The following is a 20,732-nucleotide window of genomic DNA, read 5'->3' as shown; positions in this document are numbered from 1 at the left end:
ATTCCTTACTGCCCCCCGTGCGTTTAACCCTTTTACTTTCAGGCGCAGCGACGGCAGTGAAGAAGACAGACATCGGGTTCACCTCCAGCTTCTCCGCCTTCTGCGATGATGTATTTCCTGTTTCTCGAGGGCGGGACACTGTGTGAGGGAATGGAGAAGCTGAAGGAGAGCCCGCTGTGTTGTCTTCTTCACTGTCGTCGCTGTGCCTGAAAGTAAAAGGGTTAAACGCGAGGGGAGGAATGAACGGAGAGGAGGGCTGTTGGTCGGGGAGCTGAGGGAGGGAAGGAGGGACCGTCCGAGAGCTGCCTGTTGCATTGCGCCGCGCTGGCCCTACATTTCTTGCCCCCCCCCAATTTATTTTCCCAGGAATATAAAATGACTGGTGCATTAAACCAAACACCACTAATCACCCTCCAACATCCAGTGTCACCCCAACATCCACATTTCCTGTTTCTCCCAATTGCCATTACTGCTTATCTCCTCAGCATTCCATACCCCATATCTCTTTCTGTTGTATAAATTTCATCCCACACCCCTATATACCTGACAGGCTTGATTGTGTAAAGCTCTCCACGACCCAATCTAAACCACCCCTCTCTGCCTCGGTTTTCCCTGGTGTCTAGTGACTAGAAGGAGAGATTCCCAATAGCTTCTTCCCCATTGACTGCTGGCTTCAAAATGGTAGCTCTTCAAAACCCCTAGCAGGTCTTGTGGTCATATCACTAAGGGTCAAGCTGCCAAAAAGCTCCTTGTTGTTATAGTAAGGAAGGGACCTGCAATATACAGTTTGAAAATTAGAACACTGGGACAGGCTATAAAGACAAGTAGTCTGTGCAAGGGGAACCAGGGAGCTGGTAATTTATCCCTAAATATTACCTAAGAAACAAAACAGCCTGTGTAAATACAGGGGGCTTTGTTGACAGTTCAATAATTGAAATGTATAGGAGTGGTCTAATGGACAGATCAACAGGCTGAGAAGCAAGGCAACCCAGCTCAAATCCTATTGTAGCTCCTCATGATCTTAGGTACAAACTCAGATTGTGTGCCCATCAGGGATAGAAATACCTACTAAATCTCAACATGCACTGCTTTGATAGGTTTTAGATTTGCAGGAGGTATATAAAAAATAAAGGACCTCTTTTACTAAACTGTGCTAGCGATTCCCATGCAGCAAATGCAATGAAGCCCATTTAAAAGAAGCCCAAAATATATACTGTCATCTCCAGTGGAAGAATAGGAATGAGGTCAATGAGGGGGAGATGCTGGGGAATTTAGAAAAGTACACCAATTTTTTTTACATTTATTTTTATGTTTACAATTAAATCTCCAAGTATAAACGCATATAGAGGGGCATAATTGAACGAAAACGTCTATCTCCATGGGCGTTTATCTCCGAGAATGGGTCCGTGAAGGGGCGGACCAAACCGTATTTTCAAAAAAAATAGACGTCCATGTTTTATTCGACAATTTGTGAGCTGGGCGTTTTTGTTTTTCAGTGATAATGGAAAATGAAAGCGCCCAGCTCAAAAACGAATAAATCCAAGGCATTTGTTCATGGGAGGGGCCAGGATTCGTAGTGCACTGGTCCCCCTCACATGCCAGGACACCAACCGGGCACCCTAGGGGGCACTTTTACAAAAACAAAAAAAAGGTAAAAGAGCTCCCAGGTGCATAGCACCCTTCCCTTGTGTGTTGAGCCCCCCAAATGCCCCCCAAATGCCCCCCAAATGCCCCTCAAAACCCACTGCCCACAAGTCTACACCATTACTATAGCCCTAAGGGTGAAGGGGGGCACCTACATGTGGGTACAGTGGGTTTGGGGGGGTTGGACGACTAAGCATTAAGCAGCACAATTGTAACAGGTGGGGGGGGGGTGGGCCTGGGTCCACCTGCCTGAAGTCCACTGCACCCCCTAACAACTGCTCCAGGGACCTGAATACTGCTGCCAGGGAGGTGGGTATGACATTTGAGGGTGAAAATAAAAAGTTGTGAAACATCATTTTTTGTGGTGGGAGGGGGTTAGTGACCACTGGGGGAGTCAGGGGAGGTCATCCCCGATTCCCTCTGGTGGTAATCTGGTCATTTAGGGCACATTTTTGGGGCCTTATTCGTGAAAAAACAGGGTCCAGGAAAAGTGCCCTAAATTTTAGCTACAAACGCATACTTTTTTTCCATTATTGGCGAAAGGCGCCCATCTCCCCTCGGCCGATAACCATGCCCCAGTTCCACCTTCGCCACGCCTCCGACACGCCCCTGTCAACTTTGTACGCTTCCGCGATGGAGTGCAGTTGAAAATGTCCAAAATCGGCTTTCCATTATGCCGATGTATTCGTTTTTGTGAGATAAACGTCTATCTCCCGATTTGGGTCGAAATCCAGGCGTTTTTCTCTTTCAGTTATAAGGTGGATATACATTACAATTAGAGTAAAAAGAAAAATCAATCTAGATAATGAAGAGACAAAATTTGACAGAAAAAGTCAAATTCTATAAATCCATCAATAATGAGAGAGGGGGTCGGTGGGTTTAGAGAAGAAAAGGAAAAAATATCTAGGGAGGAAATGAATAAGTTGCACATTAACCTCACTACTAAATATAGCAGGATGTTAAGATGTTGAGTTGGGAGAATGGGTTACAAAAGGTGCTAACACCTTCTTACTAGCAACAAAAGCAGATTGTTCGGGAGGATTGGAAAAATAAAAACATATCTAACATCCCTGTAATTGATTATACATTTACAAAGAAGGTAGACTAAGGGGCTTTTTTTTGAAAGAGAAAAATGTTTAAAAAATGGCATAAACATGGGAACCTGGGAGTGTTTTCCTTGTGGACGGTCCAGCCTTTTATGTTAGGTAACCAAACATACTTAAGTATCAGCAGCAATGTTGCAAGTTGAAAGCTTGATTTCCTGGACTGCTAGGGGTTGCTCTAGGTAGGTGTCCTGCGAGTGAAGATAAGTCACAAGTTCCACAAGGACCTTACACTAATTCTCCTGAATGGAAGCAGAACACTAGCCACAGAAATTATAGGATAAGTCAGAGTGAAAGCAATCATATAAGTTTATTTATGAATGTGTACAGAGGAGAGGTGCACACACAATATTTTCAAAGAACTTAGCCTTCCAAAGTTCCATAGGTTCCAGAATCCAGTCAGCGCACACACGCTGAAATACCACAGCCTAGTGGTTAGTGCAGTGGACTTTGATCTGGGGGAACTGAGTTTGATTCCCACTGTAGCTCCTTGTGACTCTGAGCAAGTCACTTAACCCTCCATAGCCCCTGGTACAAAATAAGTACCTGAATATATGTAAACCGCTTTGAATGTAATTGCAAAAACTTCAGAAAGGCTGTATATCAAGTCCCATTTCCCTTTCAGTCACATCTCCTTTCCCTGCAAATCCATTCACTTCATCAAATGCCCACACGTCATTGTATTCATTCAAGTATATGCATATATTGACCCCAACAATGTGTTTGTAAATTGTCTCCCATTCCTCTATCCATAGCTCCCAACTTCAACCTTTCCTCTAACCAATCATCCCACCAACACCCACTCTCAATGATAGAATGGACTTAATGAGGAGAGGAACCTGTGGGAGTGTGTGTGTGAGAGGAATACCAGCCTCCCATGCTGCTGTGCAAAATTTTGTAATGCAATAGCTCATTAATTATGAATTTACATAACCTTTTCTACATAGCAAACTAAAAGGTGGTAGGGCTACCTCCGGCTTGGCGTTCAGTGAATCAGCCCTACCGTGGGGCTCATCCAGGAGCCCGGCAGAAGTTCTGGGTCTCTGGCATGCCATTTCTGGTGCTAGAAAATAGGTTTTTATTTTCTGTTACTGGGTTACCGCCGGAGCCTTCACCACCTCCTAAAGGAGTAAATGGCCACGTGGCAATTTTTAATTACCGCATAACCATTTACTGGCTGTTTAAAAAAGGCCTTTTAACCAGCACTGGTGTTTGTGGACAGGAGACTGTGATGACAACATAGTATGTAAAATCAAAGAATACATTTCAATTGTTTAGGATATCTGATTATTTCATCATAGCAGATGACAACAGAAAGAATTCAGCCTCAGGTCTCTCATTTCCTTTAATATAGCATGCCAACTGCTTGCAATGATGATAACATGAGGAGAGCCTCTCAGGAAAATTACAGTCTTGAATTTACTATTAGACCATCTGCATTCATGAATACTTCATAGTGAGTTACAGAATAATGCTTTAAATAGTATTGACGTGATTGAGTAAAGTTTGATTTTAAATGGAAATGTTCCAAAAGTTGTTTCAAGATAATTTTGTTATGCATTAGTGAGAGCACAGACATCTTTCAGACAGTGAGACAGTTCAGAGATGTTTGTGATTGATCAAAATGAGATGTTTGCTACAATAGTAGGTATCAACAGATTTAGGGGCCCTTTTTGGAGGAGTAGCCTAGTGGTTAGTGCAGTGGGCATTGATCCTGGGGAACTGAGTTCAATTCCCACTGCAGCTCCTTGTGACTCTGAGCAAGTCACTTAACCCTCCATTGCCCCTGGTACAAAAATAAGTATCTGAATATATGTAAACCGCTTTGAATGTAGTTGCAAACACCTCAGAAAGGTTGTATATCAAGTCCCATTTCCCTTTCCCTTTTACAAAGCCACAATAGAGTTACCATGGCAATGGCATGCAGCAAATCAGCACTAATGCTGTGGTACTGTAGGAGCCCAGCGGTAGTTCTGGTGTGTGCCACACACCATTTCCAGGACTCAGAAAAAATATATATTTTTTGCACCGGGGGCTTACTCAGCGGTAATCAGGCAGCACTGTGAACTGCCTGGTTACTGCCAGGTTAGTGCGTGAGCCCCTACTGCCTCCTAAATAAGAGGTGGTAAGGATTCCCCCAGAAAATGTCCACGCAGCAAGTTCTTAACTTACCACACGGCCATTTCCATTTAAAAAAACCCTACTTTTATCTGATGTGGTTAAAAGGAGGCCTCGACGCAAAACAAAACCACATGGTGATGCCACCGCAGAGGTCCTTTTACCACAGCTTGGTAAAAGAACCCTTTAATTTTAGGGAGAACAATTTTTAAAGCCATGTCTGAAAATTGCTCACATCTGGCTAAGTGTACTCATGAGCTTCCCTTATATAGATACTTCTATTTGGATTGAGGGGTAATCCAGGAAAGGGTGGATTAGAAAAACAATACACCTAGCTTGGATTTTCAAATCTATCTGTGATGTTTCTAATAAACTTCTGCAGACAGAAGAAATAAGTGCAAACTCAGATTCAAGTTTAGATCCTATTCACTCTCTTATTCACAGGGATCAAACTGGTTTCTTGAAGAATAGGTATGGTACTGACAGTATGGTCTAATAGTAAATGCAAGGTGCAGATAAAGAAGGCCATGAGGGATTACGAAAAAAAGATAGCATTAGAGGCAAAAAAACATAGTAAAATTTTTTTTTTCGGTATATTAAAAGCAGGAAGCCGGCAAAAGAATCGGTTGGGCCGCTGGATGACCGAGGGGTAAAAGGGGCGATCAAGGAAGACAAAGACGTAGCGGAGAGACTGAATGAATTCTTTGCTTCGGTCTTCACCAGGAAGATTTCGGGTGGGATACCGGTGTCGGAAATGGTATTTCAAGCGGACGAGTCGGAGAAACTTACTGACTTCACGGTAAACCTGGAGGACGTAATGGGGCAGTTCGGCAAACTGAAGAGTAGCAAATCTCCTGGACCGGATGGTATTCATCCTAGAGTACTGATAGAACTGAAAAATGAGCTTGCGGAGCTACTGCTAGTGATATGCAACTTATCCTTAAAATCGAACGTGGTATCGGAAGATTGGAGGGTGGCCAATATAACGCCCATTTTTTAAAAAGGCTCCAGGGGAGATCCGGGAAATTATAGACCGGTGAGTCTGACGTCGGTGCCGGGGAAAATGGTAGAGGCTATTATTAAAAACAAAATTACAGAGCACATCCGAGGACATGGATTACTGAGACTGAGTCAGCACGGCTTTTGTGTGGGGAAATCTTGCCTGACCAATTTACTTCAATTCTTTGAAGGAGTAAACAAACATGTGGACAAAGGGGAGCCGGTTGATATTGTGTATCTGGATTTTCAAAAGGCGTTTGACAAGGTACCTCATGAAAGGCTACAGAGGAAATTGGAGAGTCATGGGATAGGAGGAAATGTCCTATTGTGGATTAAAAACTGGTTGAAGGATAGGAAACAGAGAGTGGGGTTAAATGGGCAGTATTCACAATGGAGAAGGGTAGTTAGTGGGGTTCCTCAGGGGTCTGTGCTAGGACCGCTGCTTTTTAATATATTTATAAATGATTTAGAGATGTGAGTAACTAGCGAGGTAATTAAATTTGCTGATGACACAAAGTTATTCAAAGTCGTTAACTCGCGACAGGATTGTGAAAAATTACAAGAGGACCTTACGAGACTGGGAGACTGGGCGGCTAAATGGCAGATGACGTTTAATGTGAGCAAGTGCAAGGTGATGCATGTGGGAAAAAAGAACCCGAATTATAGCTACGTCATGCAAGGTTCCACGTTAGGAGTTACGGACCAAGAAAGGGATCTGGGTGTCGTCATCGATAACACACTGAAACCTTCTGCTGAGTGTGCTGCTGCGGCTAGGAAAGCGAATAGAATGTTGGGTATTATTAGGAAAGGTATGGAAAACAGGTGTGAGGATGTTATAATGCCGTTATATCGCTCCATGGTGCGACCGTACCTTGAGTATTGTGTTCAATTCTGGTCGCCGCATCTCAAGAAAGATATAGTAGAATTGGAAAAGGTGCAGCAAAGGGCGACTAAAATGATACCGGGGATGGGACGACTTCCCTATGAAGAAAGACTAAGGAGGCTAGGGCTATTCAGCTTGGAGAAGAGACGGCTGAGGGGAGACATGATAGAGGTATATAAAATAATGAGTGGAGTGGAACAGGTGGATGTGAAGCGTCTGTTCACGCTTTCCAAAAATACTAGGACTAGGGGGCATGCGATTAAACTACAGTGTAGTAAATTTAAAACAAATCGGAGAAAATTTTTCTTCACCCAACGTGTAATTAAACTCTGGAATTCATTGCCGGAAAATGTGGTGAAGGCGGTTAGCTTAGCAGAGTTTAAAAAGGGGTTGGACGGTTTCCTAAAGGACAAGTCCATAAACCGCTACTAAATGGACTTGGAAAAATCCAAAATCCCAGGAATAACATGTATAGAATGTTTGTACTTTTTGGGAAGCTTGCCAGGTGCCCTTGGCCTGGATTGGCTGCTGTTGTGGACAAGATGCTGGGCTCGATGGACCCTTGGTCTTTTCCCAGTATGGCATTACTTATGTACTTATGTATGAGATTACTATTTCAATTCATCCACTCCTCTCGGTCCTGGACATCTCATGTTCTATCCGTCTCTTTAGACGCTGAGAAGGCCTTTGACCGAGTGGAGTGGAAGTATTTATTCTCTGTATTATCTCATTTTGTAATCCTGGATATACTTTTACATATGTTACATTTACTCTACTCTAATCCTGTTGCGAAAATAGTATCTAATGATAAGCTCTCTCGATCATTTGTCCTACACAGGGGCACTCATCAGGGTTGCCCTATCTCACTACTTCTATTTAATCTGGCCCTCGAGCCCCCTCTCTGTCATCACTTGGAGCGTGCTTTTAAGCACGCTGCCCAGTGGCGTGCTGCCGCTCGGTGCACCATCTAAGGTGCAAGTCTAAGGCATGCGCCTTAGCGTGTGCCTCTGCATGGTGGCTGGTGGTGGTGCCTATATGAAAGATTAGTGTGTTTGCTTTTTTTTAAATGTTAGGGCTTCTTTTACAAAGCCACGCTAGTGATTTCCGCCCGGCAAATGAGAAGAAGCCCATAGGAATTGAATGGGCTTCCTCTCATTTGCCGCACAGGGAATCGGTAGCACAACTTTGTAAAAGAGGCCCTTAGTTGTAATATTAAGATTTTTTTTTTAGTTTTGACTTTATTTTTTGTATGATTAATTAATATTATATTAATATTGTTGGGACGAAACCCGGGTTGAAAAATGACAATGCTACAGGTTATTCTATTGTTTTCTGTCTGTTGGGAAGGGGTTTGGGGTATAATGCTGATCAAGGAGTTAAAGTGGATTTTATTAATTTACCTCCTACTATTTTTAATTGTCAATGATATTTGGATGAAAGCTGAAAATAAGGTTTTATTTAAGTCTAATACCCCATATAGGTGTTAAAAATTGATTTTATAGGGGTAGAAGAAAACAAATTAGACCATTGGTTCTTAGCAGGATAAACTTAGATCAAAACAATACTCAAGATGATATTGAGGAATTTCAACCTATATACCATGTTGTTACCTCAATGCGAGATCAATATGCAATAAGACTCTGATTTTAAGAGAATGGCTTTAATTACTGAAACTTGGCTGCAAGGCAAAGATAGTCCTTACGGTTAATTTGTGTCCTCCTGACTATAAAGTGTTGCATGTTCCTAGGATACAGAAAAAAGGAGGGAGGTTTGGGGATTGTTTATAAAAGTTTTTTTTTTAAATTTAAAATTGATAGAAGTTATAATGGAATCAGACCTAGAGATTATGGTATTTTCAGACAATGCACTGTAGTGCTCAATTGAGATTATTCTAATTTATCGGCCACCTGGTTCTTGGTGTAATGCAGAAACCCAATTGATAGACTGCATTGCAAAATATTCCTCCTCTTTTTCAAATGTTATTCTGGCAGGAGGTTTGAATTTGCACTTGGAAAACAAGCAAGATCTGATAGTGTGTAAAGCCATGAAAAGGATCATTCTCTTGATCTAATAACTTCCTGTAGTCTAAATCAGAATTTTTAAGCATCACCAATAGGCTGGACCACAGGTGCATGGTCTGATCATTATATGGCTAATTTTACTCTGTATTTACTACATTGAACTTGAGTCTATTTCGGGCTAATGTAGGGTATAAATGTCATGAATAAATAAATTATAGGAAAAACTTAAATATTATTAAGGAAAAGTCTAATGTGAATCCTAGAAGAAGGATTGATATCAATAGTTTTTGGTCCTTTCTAGCAAAACGACTAGGTTCTACCTTTGATAATTCATCACAGATGCTAAGAAATTGGGATTGCACTGTAGACAAAGCTTTAGATCAATCTCCTGAAGAAAAGCCAAAGGGAAATCCCCAAGGCAAAAAAATCATTATGGTTTAATGATATATTAAGAGATTTCCACAGATCATGTAGAGGTATAGAATGGACTTGGCGTAAAAAGAATGCAAATCAGACATTTGAATGCAGAAAGATGATTAGTTCTTACAAGTCTGCAGTGTCTGAGACTAAAAAGGTCTATTATCAGAAATTAATAGGAACTGAACAATTAGACAGGTGCATTAGTGTATTTAGTGCATGCTAAAAATGCTAGCAGACCTATAATGTGACTAACAGACATATTTTCAAAGCACTTAGCCTTCCAAAGTTCCATAGGTTTCTATGGAACTTTGGAAGGCTAAGTGCTTTGAAAATAAGCCATTTAGTAAACAGGGCCCTAAAGTTTATTCAAAATTTTAGGATCTGTGACAAACTCTTTGTTAGTTACTCAAATATCTGAAGAATTACAACCTACTATGGAAGAATTGACTATTCATTTTATAAATAAGATTGAAAAAATAAGATCTGCTTTAATAAAATCAGGCCCTGACTTTTATTTGGGTCCATGTGATATAGCCAATCATCAGGAGCTTACATAAGTAATGCCACATTGGGAAAAGACAAAGGGTCCATCAAGCCCAGCATCCTGTCCATGACAGCGGCCAATCCAGGCCAAGGGCACCTGGCAAGCTTCCCAAACGTACAAACATTCTATACATGTCATTCCTGGAATTGTGGATTTTTCCCAAGTCCATTTAGTAGTGGTTTATGGACTTGTCCTTTAGGAAACCGTCTAACCCCTTTTAAAACTCTGCCAAGCTAACTGCCTTCACCACATTCTCTGGCAACAAATTCCAGAGTTTAATTATGCATTGGGTGAAGCAAACTTTTCTCCGATTTGTTTTAAATTTACTATACTAGTTTTATCGCATGCCCCCTAGTCCTAGTATTTTTGGAAAGAGTGAACAGACGCTTCACATCCACCTGTTCCACTCCACTCATTATTTTATACTAGTAAAAAGGCCCGTTTCTGTTTTAAAGGAAACGGGCGCTAGCAAGGTTTTCCTCGGATTGTGCATGTTTGAGAGAGTGTGAATGTGCGAGTATGTGTGTGTGACAGAGAGAGTGAGACTGGGTGCGAGTGTGTGTGTGAGAATGAGAGTATGTGCCAGGGTCCCCCTCTCTCCCAGTTCCAGGGTCGTCCCCACCCCAGGTATGTCTCCCGTTTGCAGGAGGCCCCCCTCCCTCCCTCCCTTCCTTCCTTCCTCCCAGTTGCAGGGTCCCCCCTTCTCCCATCCTCCCTTTTTCCCAGTTGCAGGGTCCCCCCTCCCAGTTGCAGGGTCTGTGTGTCTCCCCCCTCCTTTTGTCCAGTGGAAAAAGCTGTATAAACGGCAATGAGAAGCAGCTCCTAGGTTTCCTTTTTTTTTTTTTTAGTGTATGGGAATGACGGCTGCTTTGGGGAGTGGAATCAGAGATTAACCAATGGGCTTCCTTGTTTTTTATAGACTTGCTTTGTTCACTTCTACTCCTTTCTATTGAACGTTCTGCAGCATGTCATAGCAGCCAATCAGTGGTACTTCAGGAATGATGTCACTTTTATCTACTCCCTTTCCTGAGCAGCTCTGGCAGGAAACCACGGTTCCAGGCAGCCTCAGAATGTTGGAGGTGAGCATTATTATATAGGATACCTCTATCATGTCTCCCCTCAGCCGTCTCTTCTCCAAGCTGAAAAGCCCTAGCCTCCTTAGTCTTTCTTCATAGGGAACTCCATAAAAAAGTCGTTCCATCCCTGCTATCATTTTAGTCACCCTTCGCTGCACCTTTTCCAATTCTACTATATCTTTCTTTTTTTTTAACCGTTCTTCTCATTTTATCATAGTCTCCTTTTTTAAAGTTAAATGCTAACGTATTTGACTTCCTGTGTATAGTTTCTTCAAGATTGATATCAAAACTTAGTATTAAAGCTGATTTAGTTTGGTCTGATTTTGGTAAAGTAGCATCTGATAAGGTAAATTCCCTTTTAAGAAAGCTAGTTGGTAAGTTTCGTTTTCATGACCATTGTCCTTCCTATTTACTAAGGACCATTCCAACTCAACTAGTTGATTGGATAACATTATTAATAAATGCATTACTTATGGAAGGTAATTTCCCTGATGAACTTGGGAAAATAATTCTATCTCCTACTCCAAAATCAAATAGTGCAGACTTAACTGAAGTGTCTAACTTTCGCCCTTTTGCTAATATCCCTTTGCTCACTAATTTAATAAAATCCATAGTTGCATCACAGTTAATGCCCTATTTAGATTCGCATCAGTGTCTCCATGAGTGTCAATATGGATTCAGACCCATTCACAGTACTGAATTTCTATTGGTGACATTGGTTACTAAAGGAAAGACCTTATTAAGTCAAAATATTCCATCTGTCCTTATGCAATTTGATGTTTCAGGTGTATGCAACACTGTAGATCATGCACTTTTGCTAAACAGGTCAAGTGATTTGAGATTGGCTAGAAATGTCTTGAAACAGTTCAGGGGCTTTCTCAGCAATATGCAATACAGTGTTAGGAAGAATGGGCAATTTGCAGTTGCTTGGAGTTCCATTTTTTATGTACCTCAGGGCTCACCTTTGAATTAACATCTTTATGAGCTCCCTTGCTAATTTTCTAAATTCTTCATTATTTTATGTTGCCTCTTATGTGGATGATAACTTTTTCTTAATACCTTTACCAAAGGATGTTATTTATGTAGATGTTTTCATTTCTGAATGTATTTCAAAGACCAACTATTGGGCATCTTCAAATTTATTAAAACTAAACACAGTTAAGACCAAGCTGCTCTATTTTGACATATCAGTAACTAGAGTTGTATAACATCTGGTCCTTAAAACAGGGGAACTACTGTCCTTTGATAACTCATCTAGAATATTAGTTTTTATTTTGGATACACAAGTATCTATGAAACATCAAGTTGATAATTTGTACAAAGGGGCTGTTTGCTAAATAATGACAGCTTAGAACTATAAGATCTTCTTTCTTTCTTACACAGTTTAGATTGCTAGTGCAGGCAATAGTTTTGACACACCTGGACTATTGTAGGTCTTTATATGTTGGCATAAAACAGTTTCTTATAAAAAATATTTTAATTATTGCGGAACTGTGCTGCGAGATTGATTTTTGGTCGTAAGAAATTTGAACATGTGACACCACGGTTTGGTGATCTTCATTGGTTGCCTATTGCTGCAAAAGTGGACTTTAAGATGGTTTCTTTAGTCCATAAGATTTTTCATGGTTGTAGCCCATCAGACCACATTAATCTAGTCCAGTTTATATCATTAAGTTGGCCTACTTGTAGACAGCATTCTTTAAATTTAAGATTAATTATAAACATTATATGGATCGATCTTATAGCCATTTTGCTCTTAAATTATGAAATTCCATGCCTTCTCAACTTCGGATTATTTCAGATGATCTGTTTATGACGTCTTTAAATTTATTTCAGATATAATTTGTTTACATAAGTACATAAGTATTGCCACACTGGAACAGACCAAAGGTCCCTCAAGCCCAGCATTCTGTTTCCAACAGTGGCCAATCCAGGTCACAAATACCTGTGGTGAAGATCCCGAAAAAGTTCAATACATTTTATCATGCATATCCCAGAAATAAGCAGTGGATTTTCCCCAAGTCAATTTAATAATAGTCTATGAACTTTTCTTTTAGGAAGCCACCCAGACCTTTCTAAAACCCCACTAAGCTAACCACCTTTACTACATTCTCTGGCAACGAATTCCAGAGTTTAATTACACGTTGAGTGAAGAAAGAATTTCTCCAATTTGTATTAAATTTACTACTTTGTAGTTTCAATGCATGCCCCCTACTCCTAGTATTATTTGAAAGAGTAAACAACTGATTCACGTCTACCAGTTCCACTCCACTCATTATTGTATAGACCTCTATCATATCTCCCCTCAGCCTCCTTTTCTCCAAGCTGAAGAGTCCTAGCCACTTCAGCCTTTCCTCATAAGGAAGTCGTCCCATTCCCTTTATCATTTTCGTTGCCCTTCTCTGTATTGATTCTAATTCCACTATATCTTTTTTGAGATGCGGCGACCAAAATTGAACAGAATATTCGAGGTGCGGTCACACCATGGAGCGATACAAAGGCATTATAACGTTCTCACTTTTGTTTTCCATTCCTTTCCTAATACCTAACATTTTATTTGCTTTCTTAGCTGCCACTGCACACTGAGCAGAGGGTTTCAACATATCATCAGCAATGACGCCGAGATCCCTGTTTTGGTCGGTGACTTCTAACGTGGAACCTTGCATTATGTATCTATAGTTTGGGTTCCTCTTTCCCACATGCATCACTTTGCACTTGCTCACATTAAATGTCATCTGCCATTTAGCTGCCCAGTTTCACAGTCTTGTAAGGTCCTCTTGTAATTTTTTACAATCCTCTCGCGATTTAACAACTTTTAATAACTTTGTGTCGTCAGCAAATTTAATTACCTCACTAGTTACTCCCATCTCTAGATCATTTATAAATATGTTAAAAAGCAGCGGTTCCAGCACAGAGCCCTGGGGAACCCCACTATTTACCCTTCTCCATTGAGAATACTGACCATTTAACCCTACTCTCTGTTTTCTATCTTTTAACCAGTTTTTAATCCACAATAGAATTCTACCTCCTATCCCATGACTCTCCAATTTATTCTGGAGTCTTTCATGAGGTACTTTGTCAAACATCTTTTGAAAATCCAGGTACACAATATTAACCGGCTCACCTTAATCCACTTGTTTGTTCACCCCTTCAAAGAAATGTAATAGATTGGTGAGACAAGATTTCCCTTCACTAAATCCACGTTGGTTTTGTCTAATTAATCCATGCTTTTGAATATGCTTTGTAATTTTGTTCTTTATAATAGTATGTACCATTTTGCCCGTCTATAATTTCATGGATCCCCTCTGGATTCATGACATTTGTCTGTGTTTTGATCATCCACTTTAACCCGCTATGATTCCTTGAGGGAAATTAGTGGGATAGAGATGCTGGATTAGAATAGAATAGGCCACTATTAGATACAATGTTCACATCAAAGGCAGTGGCGTAGGAAGGGGGGGGGGCGGGAGGGGCGGTCCACCCCGGGTGCACGCGCTCGGGGGGTGCCGGCCCCGCTGGTTCCCTGCTTTCTCTGCCCCGGGGCAGAGAGAGCAGGGAACCAGCGGGTCCGACGCAGCTTCGAGTGACGTGCACTCGGGGTGGATCGGCCCTCCCGCAGGTAAGAATGCGGTCCGGGGGGGGGGGGGTCGCACCATGCTGCACCCGGGGGGGGGGGGGTGCGCAGCGGCGACCTGCCCCGGGTGCCATTAGCCCTCGCTACGGCACTGATCAAAGGTGTAATATCTGGCTCAGACGAGTTTAAATTATTGGCTTATGCTGATGGCATTTTGTTATACCTAACCTCTCAAACTTCCCTACCAGTGCTTATACATTTAATATCCCAATTTTCTGAGCTTTCAGGATATCAAATAAATAGAGACAAAACTGGGTTGATACATTTAAATAACCACGGCATACCTATCTCCATTACTATTTATCATCAAATGGGCTAGCTCTTCTATTAAATATTTGGGCATTTACTTTGATAGAGACCTTCTCACACTATCAAATTGACTGCTGATAAGATTATACTCAAGATCAAAGAAACTCTTTCCTCTTGGTTCCCTTTACACCTTTCTTGATGGTGAAGGCTCTCTTAAAATGATGATAATTCCTAAGATACCTACATTTTAAGTATGACCAATATTCTAGTTTTTAAATTTTTTTAATCTTAATTCATTTGCCATTTTATGTATATCCAGTTAATACACTGAAGCAAAAGCACTTATCTGTTGCACTGCACGTAAGCCAGCCAGGATGCAAATTTTTGATTGTTATTCACTTTTTGCATGTGAGTGACATTTTTCTCTTTTCTAGGTGACCACTGATTCATACCCTTTGAAGAAGCGGCAGCAAAATGGGTGCCTGTAGGGGCTCAGTATGTCACAGATAAGTGTTATTTTTCAGTGTATTAACTGCCTATTGAATGCTATATTGAAGGATTAAATAGCTACCTCCTGTTTTAATATACATAAAATGAAAAATAAATTAAGGTAAAAAAAATGGTAACAAATAGAATGTGGATGAAAGGGGGTTTTGGTCAATGATTACAATGGTCACACTGGTATTTCTTTCTAATCCCTATACTGTGTAAGGGATATAGTAACCTGGTGACGTCTGAGACCTTTTCCTCCAATTATTAGATAGTTAAGTGAGCAAGCTGTCTACCTTTGTATTGTATTTTCTTTTGTTTGTGGACATATTTTACCTGTTTTTTGTTATTAATTGTTCTTAAGTATGATCCGATAGAGCCAATACATCAATTTTAGCAGTAATGAGTTTAGAGAATAAGGGCTGTGTAAGAAAAATATAATTACAATGAGTCATGGGCATGAGAAAGGTGTGTAGAGTCTTTTTCCTCAGGATGTAATAATCTCCATGTCTCCAATACTACAAGAGTGGATGTGAGCATGTGTAGACCTTTATAACCACAGTCCCCAGAAGAGAATCCTGAGGGGAGCTTGTCTAACTGAGGATCCATTACTTGTTTGACATCTCCTATAACACTCAGCTTCATAGTTAAATATGGCAGTGTGAGTGTGGGATTTACACCAACTGAACCTGGTGTAAACCCCTGCACCTAAATTAGATTCAGAGCCCCAAAAATTCTAAAGTATACCTCGCTTTCTGAACCGCTGTGCTGCTGATCAACAGTAACCAGAGACAGACTCACTGACTCTGGGACAAGAGCGAGGACCACATTTTACAATCATGACAAACCGTCTTCGCAACCCAGCAGGAAGAGAGTTGTGCCATTCGTATCAGAGGCCGGCCATGCAGGACCAAGATACAGGAACCGGACAGCGCTTGAAGAAAGGGACAGCTCCCTCCAATCTTACTCCCTGAGCTGCTGTGCTGCTGATCAGAGGTAATGGGGCCAGAGACCAAGCACTGACTCCGAGACAAAAGGTATGAACCGCATCTCACATGCAGGATAAGCTGCCTTTACAACTCAGTAGGAATAACACCGTGCATCCCATATCAGAGGTCAGCCACCTGGGACTGAGATACAGGATCAGGGACAGCACTCAGAGAGAGGAATAGCTTCTTCCCAAACCTAACCATACAGGACCCCATGGCTGGTCTTAGGCAGGGGCGAGAGGAGCAGTCGCACAGGGCCCCGCGCATCCAGGGGCCCCCTGCAGTGCTCTCTCCTGCTCCCCCACTGCCACAATCTGACTCCTTGCCTCCCCTCCTCCGAGCCGCAGGGTGCCCCCCCCCCCCCCCGGCACATACCCGAGGCCTCCCTGGTGGTGTAGTGGAGTCTTTGGGGCAGGAAAGATCCCCAGTCTTTCCTGCCCACTGCCAGCGCTGACACCTTGTTGCCGCATTGCTCTTTAAAAATGACTGCAGAGACTTCTAGCGGCGGCCTCGCAAGACTTCCACTGAAGTCTTGTGAGGCCGTCATTGGAAGTCTTGGCAGCCATTTTAAAGAAGATGCAGCAGCAAGAGGATCAGTGCCAGCAGCAGGCAGGAAAGACTGGGGATCTTTCCTGCCCTGAAGACTCCACTAGACCACCAGGGTGGCTTCAGGTATGTGCCGGGAGGGCACCCTGCGACTCAGGGGAGCGGGGAGGAGATGTGAAATAGGTAGGTAGGTGGGTGGGTGGGCGAGGAGGATACTGTGAAAAAAAACAAATCAAGGAAATATCTGTGTTGTTTGGAGGGGCTGGTTAAAGGGACACCCTCGTAGTATTATATTCGTGCAGAGATTTTTTTTTCTCCTGGTAACGTTCAATGCATTGAAGATTGACCTATCAATGAAAAAAATTTCAAAAATCAAAATAAAGTGTTTTTTTGGCTTCAGCAAAAAGAATATTTACAGCTGTAGCCTCAGGGGTTTTTTTTTTTGCCAATGATGAACAGAGGGCATTTTTGTCTGTTTAGCTTGTAGAGACTTTCTATATGGTCCCCAAGCTCTTTGAGGCTTTTTCCCTGATTGTTGTTATTTCACATTTTGTGGATTTGTTTATTACTTTAAATTATTGATGTGTATCCACACCACATACTGCCTCTAGTGAAGCAATGCTGTCTCGGATCCTGCAGGCCATTTGATTTGAGAAACCTCAGAATCGTCTGCTTTAGAAGGATTTCCATTAGTTTACTCACCACTGAGGTCAGACTGACAAATCTGTAATTCCCAACCTCCTCCTTACTTATGCTCTTGTGCAGAGGGACTATATACTCACTTCTCCAGTCCTTTGTGACCATTCCAGATTCTAAGGAAGCATTGAAGAGGTCTGACAGTAGAGCCGCCAGAGCATCTCCAAGTTCCATGAGCACCCTCAAATGTATCCTATCAGGCCCCATCGCTTTGTCTACTTTTAGTTTAGCTAGCTCCTCATGAGCACAGTCTTCTGAGAATTGCTCCTGGTCTACCATACATACATCCACATTAGCATTTGTTTTTTGTGGTTCTACTCCAAGTCTTTCATCTGTGAACACAGAACAGAAGTAATTGTTAAGCAGTTCAGCTTTATCCTTATCAGCTTCTACATATTCCTCCCTCTCAGCTTTGAGCCGCACAATGCTGTTGTAGCACTTCTTCCTGTCACTTATATATCTGAAAAATGTTTTTTCCCCAATTTTACCTTGTCAGCTACCGTTTCTTCCATATGCCTCTTCGCTTTCCTGACAGCTTTACCTGCTTCTCTTAGCTTTTCCAGATATATTTGCCTATTTTCTTTCTAATTCCTCTTGTAATGTATGAAGGCTAAGCTTCTTTCCCTTACCTTTTCATCCACTACATTGGAGAACCAGAGTGATCTTGTTCTTTTCCTATTAGTTTTATGTATTTCACTAAAATAAAGGTTTGCCACCTTTAAGATGGCTCCTTTCAATTTCACCCACTGCTGTTCTACTTCCTTCAGCTGTTCGCATCCAACTAACTCTTTGTTTAGAAATTCCCCCATCTCAGCAAAGTTAGATCTTTTAAAATCTAAGACCTTCAATCTCGAATAAGCCTCCTATGACTTAATATTGAACCACACTACTCGGTGATCACTAGATGCCAAATGATCTTCCACCATAACATCAGAAACATGGTCTCCATTTGAAAGCACCAGGTCTAGAATAGCTCCATCCTGCATTGGTTCCATCACCCACTGCTAAAACTATTCTTTCTGTAGAGAATCAAAGATTCCTTTGCTTCTAGACAATCCTGTAGCAGGGACTCCCCAATCGACGTCTGGCATATTAAAATCACCTATCAGTAGTACTTCCCTTTTCCTAGCTACCTTGTGGATGTCTTCAATTAAGTCTCGATCCAAGTCTTCATTGGCCATGGGTGACCATAAAAACATAATTAAACTTATGCTGAGTCAAACCAAGGTCCATTGACAGTGGTCAGTTTGGGTCACAAGTACTCACAGATTCTCAACAGTAAATCTGTTTTCCAAAATTCATTTCCAATGATAAACAATAGCTTTCCCATGTCTATCTTGATAATATTTTATGGAGCTTTCCTCCAGAAACATGTACAACAAACATAACTGGCTTTGAATATCAGGCTAAGTGTATTTTCAAAGTGGCACTTATACCTTTATCTGTTGATAAAAATGGGTAAATATTCAGCCTGCGGCAGTCAGGGTGGGGCCATGTCCAGGCACTGACACTGAATCTATGGTGCTAAATGTTGATGTGCTGGCCCTTAGAGTTTATATGGGTCTAAGCCATTATTCAGCTGGGGCTGGTATAAGACAGTTATACGGTACCCAGCTGAATATCAGCTGGGATCCATATAACTATTTAGAAGCTTTATTGAGCCCTGGAAGCCCTCTCCTAGTAACCACAAAAGCCCCTCTCCTTCCCTTCCCCCTAACCCCAATTCACTGCCATACTGAACTACCCTTCTCCTCAGAATAGCCTCCCAACCTCCACCCCCCCCCCCCATCTAGGTTGGCCCTCCCAAGCCTACTGTAGCTCCCTGGTAGTCCAGCAGGTTCAATATGGGCAGGAGCAAAGCCTACTCACTCCTGCTCCTTGCAGCTGTCTGTAGTAAATCACAGCTGTGACTTTTCATGGCAGCTTATGCTACTTTTGTACCACAATGCTGCCACAAAAGTTCACAGCAGCTATTTTACTCAATCAGCTGCAAGGAGCAGGAGTAAGGGGGCTTTGCACCTGTCTTCATCTACCCCGCTGGTCCACCAGAGAGCTACGGTAGGCCTAGGGTGCCCTACCTGGACTTGTAGGGGACTAGCTGAGGAGAAGGAGAAGTAAACAAGTGGGGCTTTTGTGGGAGCTGGAAGAGTGCCCCCAAGGCTCCATAGAACCTTTAAATAGTTATGTGAGTTTCAGCAGATATTCAGTGCTGGGGTATGCATAGCTAAATGAGTGAATTTAGGACAGGTTTTGAGCTGTCCTAGCACAGAATATTGCTGGCATCAGCATAACCTCTGGCTCCTCCCCAGTTCTGCACTCTGTATCATCCCCAACCTTCCCACTTTTTCTTGAGCTGGTCAAAGATGATATTCAGTGGTTACATTCAACTGAATATCAGTGGTTAGGCAGTCCCAGGTGATTTAAGCTGGCAGGAGACTCCTCTGCCTACTTAAATCACTTTGAATATCAGCCAGAATATGCTGAACTTTAAATAAATATCTTATGCATTTAAATTTATGTGGTGGCTTTGCTGCTGAGTATTGAACTCTAAAGGTTCATTGGGATATTACAAGTTTGACTTTCAGAACTTTGAACTGAAAGGCATGTTATACCTGAGTGCCATATGGCAAAACTACACTTCTTGAATTTATAATGACAGAATAAATACATGATCCCAGCAGTTGTGATCAATATACAGATGCATCTTAATGGATCATATTCCCAATTAGATGTACTACAGCAAATAATGAAATTATTCTGTTGATTCCTTTCTCAGTGTAAGTGCACTTGTGATTTAGCCTTGATTTTTTTGTTGTCTAAATGCTACAGTTCAAAAAACACATTTCACCGCAACAATGGAAATAGAACAAAAAAAAAATCTTTTGACAATGACAAAAAGGGAGCAGTTGCTGAGACTTTGAGTATGGAAATTAATTAGCATTCACATTTCAATGCAAATAATGTTCCCTGGAGGCACGCTGTAGATAATGAACATCCAGATTAACAATACACATGGCAGACACCAGTCTATTATTATGCCATAATGGCTAGCAATCACATTGCTTAAGCAGTTACAAAATGCTGAGGAATATGTATTATTTTCGTTTTGTATACATAGAAAAAAAAACTCCTGAAGAAATTATCATATGTTAATGTTAAATGCTTTTTAACAAATAGCTGTAAGTATTCTGGTTACCAAATATCTCATATTTTCTTGCCAGAATTCCAATCATTATTTTCAAGAAGAACTCTTCACATGTACGTAAGCAGAAACTTATATTACCTTTCTAAGTGTGGCATATCCCATTTAATCCTGTTATT

This window comes from Microcaecilia unicolor, chromosome 1, assembly GCF_901765095.1.
Source record: "Microcaecilia unicolor chromosome 1, aMicUni1.1, whole genome shotgun sequence".
NCBI lineage: Eukaryota > Metazoa > Chordata > Amphibia > Gymnophiona > Siphonopidae > Microcaecilia > Microcaecilia unicolor.
This window is presented reverse-complemented; position numbering follows the sequence as displayed.